A 4,738-nucleotide genomic window follows, 5' to 3' on the forward strand; every position below is an offset into this window, starting at 1 on the left:
CCTCTCTGTCTGTATGTATTACCCAGTATTGTTTTATTAATGTTTGTTCCCAATTGAAAAGCGCTACGGAATTTGCTGGCGCTATATAAATAAATGTTGATGATGATGATGCTATCAACCAAACAACTCTGAATCACAAATGACACATCAATTAATAAATAGCATTTATTTATAAATGTTATGATTCCTAGCGAATTCAGGAAGCAGCAACAGAAGTTTAAAGTACAATGTCTTTATTTAGGCGAAGTAGGGACCAGGCAGAGGTCAAGCTTAAACCAGGATACAGGCCGAAGTCAGGGAAACGAGAGGTCAAGCGTAATCCGGTATCCAGGCCGAGGTCATAACGGGAGATCAATCAATCAGCGGTCTTCTATCTACAATGATGATTCAAGCAGCGCTGGAGCGTTGTTAAGAACACGTAGCAGGAGCTGGTTTACGTATCCCTCCAGCTCCTGCACGCGGTTCTCCAGCTGCTGTAGACGGCCCACCTTCTCTTCAGCTTCTCTGTCTCGCTGAATCATTAGTTTTATTAAGTCCTCCTTACTTAAGTGATGGAATTTGGAGGGCGGTTCTGTAGGGCACAGATGGTCTTCCTGTAATGTCTGTTTCTGATGTTCTGAATCCAAGACATTGCAATGCTCTTCCTTCCTGGACCTTGGTGTTCTCCAGCTTGGTGTTCTCCAGCATGGAAACCTCATTTTCTCCTTTCTCTGCGTGGCCTTGGTATATATTTATCAGAGTAGATGTGGCTCCATTAATGCACAGAAAGTTGGGATCTGGCTCGGTGTTTCTACTCCTAAGGGTCTCCCATATTCTCCTCCACCAACTTTTGCTCTCAGTACGTCTCTCCATCGCTGCTCAATATCTAAACCAGCAGCAGGAGTGGTGACCTTTATATACAGGGGGCTGCATTGTTGCATGTGGCTATTATGATGCATTGTACTGCTTTGTGATGTCATCTCTAGACCTCACCTGGCAGTGAGACTGAATACACAGCTCCTGGATATATTATACAGAGTACCACAAGGCCATATTCACATAATTGCAACACAATTGGATATGGAGGCATTTTAGGACGTATTTTTTGTGGGTGCTGATTCTGCATTGACCTCTCCAGCTGATGGTACTTATTTGGTTAGCATTGGGGCCAATCAGGGCCATCTTTTCCATTGGGCACAATGGGCAGCTGCCCAGTGGCCACACGGGAAAGGGGGGCCCCATAGGCACGACTCTTAATGAGAATAAATAATCCTGCATAAGAAAAAAAAACCTGCAAAAAAAAACCTACAAGGGTCACTGAGCAAGTACATCTATCTATATCTCTATATATCTATATCTATATCTGTATCTGTATACATCTATATATCTATATCTAGGGGGCCCTGGTCCACTGCTTTGCCCGGGGGCCCATAATGTTGTTAAGATGGCCCTGGGGCCAATATATATATATGATATATATATATATATATATATATGTATAGTGAAAAGTGTGCAAAAAGATGGCTCCTCACACAGGTTTCAGCTGAACCACTTAACGTTATTCTCCCTAGGTTACCCCCTTATCACCCTCTACACAGCTAACACAAGGCAACAACCCTCTGACCAACATTGCTGTGTGACTGATCACACAGCCCACTTAATACTTTTTACCTTTGCATTCTAACTGGTCCAGTGTGCAATATGATGTAGCACGTGCCCTTGTGTTTCCAACTCCCATTGTCCTATAGATTGTAAGCTAGTGAGCAGGGCCCTCTCACCTCTCTGTCTGTATGTATTACCTAATATTGTTTTATTAATGTTTATTCCCAATTGTAAAGCACTACGGAATTTGCTGGCGCTATATAAATAAATGTTGATGATGATAATGATGAAGGACCTCAAATATCTGAATGCAGAGAACGCAGACCCTGGTAGACTGTACAGTGTGTACAGTTTATTGTTTCTAGGGAGAGAGTCACAGCGGTTACAGGGGCTGCATCTTTTGGGGCAGGTAATTACTCTGTCCTCACCTGTCCTTTGTTTCTCAGGTCATTAAACATCTGAATATATGAAAGACCTTCTGTTACCACTCAATGATCTAACTTTACTTCTTAATTACTTCTGTCATTTATATAAAATCAATAAAATGGAAAGATGCTTTGTGAAACAAAAATAAAAAATGATTTCCCTGTGCACTCGGGTTCTTTCATGTCTGATGGGGTTGATACAAAAAAAAAATGACAAATTGAATACATTTAACAATTTACTAACACCTTATTGAAATGCAGCGAAACTTTTCCAGAACTGAAAATCATATAGTATTTAAATGAGGGGACCACGGATTTGTAAGTAACTGATTTTTAAAACTCGTAGTTGCTACACTTCTGGGTAGTGTTAACAGTGTGTCTGAAACAAAATTAAAATGTGGCATTGTGTATGTTGATTGTCAGTATGGTTACGGATCCCCTATTTCCGGTTCTGAAAGCTATGCAGGTTGCATTTGTGTTCTATTGCTTGAGAAGTGTGTATTTATAGTGTAAAAGTTGAGTTGTATTGATAGTTCATTTGTTGTCGTTTTTTTTTTTACAATTTAAATGTAACCCCTGGGGATGCTGCAGTTGGACTTGAGCACCCAGGGGCTAATAATCACAATTGCATCAGTAAGAAAAGAGATGCATATAGCGATTTACCAGTCAAGGAGAAGGAACTACATCTCCCAGAAAGCTGTTATGAAGAGGGGGCGGAGCCTAAGAAGACTGAGAAACCAGAGGGCGGAGAGAGAGAGGGAGAGAGGAGCATCCTGGGAGAGACTGAGCTGTGTGACCAGTTCAGATAGGTGACCCTAGGCAGAAGGGCACTGGATGAGTGATCTGAGCAGAGAGAGCAGTCTGCAGAGATATCAAAGCTCGGTGCAGTTCTGAACAGAACCTGCTGGAAGCCACAGTTTGAAGCTGTAGGAGGAGGTTTGCATGCATCTCTGAAGAAGGGACATTCTACAAGTCAGCCATTTTGGAGATAATCAAGTTCAGACCTGTGACACACTGGTGCAGATAAGTTACTGGTTATTTTTATCTATCTGTTGTTGTTCAAGTGGGGTTTGGACTATATCTGGCCACAAGGGCTGAAGAGTTAGGGATAGATGGGTGGGCAGGTAAATATGCACCAAGTGTGTGTCTAATCAGCACTTGTGGAACTACAAGTCCCAGGATACAAATTAGAAAGGATTTTACAGTTGTTGCTAGAGGAGGGTCTGCATACTGTGACTGCTGTACCTCACTGCAAGTGATTTAAAGATCTCCAAAATCTGCAAACTGGACACATGATGTTTCCATGCCATGCTGCATACATACAGAAGGGCCCCAACTTGCAGTGCACTGCTCTATTTGTGTGGTGTGTTTGAATACTGCTGTGTGTGTTTGGCAGTACATTGTAGGGCTATAAGGGAAAATATATAAATTCACCCTGCAAGATATTCACAGTATCAGGAGCAAGTAAGATATCTGATATATTTTTTCATGTGTATAAAGCTGTGACAGTTAATGGTTATATTGTTATATATTATATTATATTGTATGCTGTTATTGATTTATTGCGAGTTTTTGTGTTAACTTGGTGTGCATAGTAAGAAGTGGTGCGCCACTTTCATCCACACTTGTTTTATTACTGTATTGTATTGTTTGCACTATTATTTCAAATTATACCAAAGTATATTTTTCTATAAAATTACAAAGCTGCATTTAGGATTTCCATTTAAATAAATGTGCCTGGCTGGCTTTTGCAGCACACATTTTGTCACAGAGTGTTAATACTGGGCAGGGGGTTTCCCGAATCTCCCCCTGGTGTATCTTTTGAACACCCCCCAGAAGAGAAAGCAGAGATTCGGGTGGAGGCACTGAAAACCAAGTACCAAGGTGAGAAGCATCTGCGTGGTTCAATATATATATATACCCTCACAACGCTTAATACACAAGGGGGTGTTACAGTGGAGGCACTGCTGAGATACTGAAGACACACTCAGTGAAACCCATCAGCACAGACGTCATGGATAGTATAAGAGAAGAAGTGTTTCTGTGGTGTGAACAACAGACTGTGGCCCCAACTCGATGTTTAGGGATCTATGGTGACTCTCAGGGAGTGACAGATGAGGAAGTCCTGCATGTGCTCCATAGGATTTATGGGGTAGAACATCCTAAAATCCTTGGATGGAAAGGTAGAGATCAGCATAAGACCAGTCTGATCCTCTGTGAGACGCAAGCAGAATTGGATAAAGATTTTCTTCCCTCCCTCGTTTCTGGGCCACAAAAACAACAATGGCATATTGTGATACCGTTAAAGCCAAAACAGCTAGTCGCAGCACCTCTTAATGCTGAACTTCCAGATGGAGATATTAACCGACAAGTATTCCCTCAGGCCAGGGAAGAGAATTCTCAGATCACTCATCCAGTGCCCTTCTGCCTAGGGTCACCTATCTGAACTGGTCACACAGCTCAGTCTCTCCCAGGATGCTCCTCTCTCCCTCTCTCTCTCCGCCCTCTGGTTTCTCAGTCTTCTTAGGCTCCGCCCCCTCTTCATAACAGCTTTCTGGGAGATGTAGTTCCTTCTCCTTGACTGGTAAATAGCTATATGCATCTCTTTTCTTACTGATGCAATTGTGATTATTAGCCCCTGGGTGCTCAAGTCCAACTGCAGCATCCCCAGGGGTTACATAAAGTTCTTACGCTGATTTTTTTTCTCTCTCCCTCAGCAGGGAATAATTTAA

At 42.2% G+C, this 4,738-nt stretch overlaps 1 protein-coding gene across 1 annotated transcript in view; it reads right to left on the reverse strand.

Moving 5' to 3' along the window:
* The window catches only part of LOC142097386 (NXPE family member 4-like), a 175,505-nt gene that overhangs the window by 148,980 nt on the left and 21,787 nt on the right, over positions 1-4,738 (reverse strand). The window lies entirely within an intron of this gene.

Source organism: Mixophyes fleayi, chromosome 7 (genome assembly GCF_038048845.1).
Source record: "Mixophyes fleayi isolate aMixFle1 chromosome 7, aMixFle1.hap1, whole genome shotgun sequence".
In the NCBI taxonomy this organism is placed as follows: domain Eukaryota; kingdom Metazoa; phylum Chordata; class Amphibia; order Anura; family Limnodynastidae; genus Mixophyes; species Mixophyes fleayi.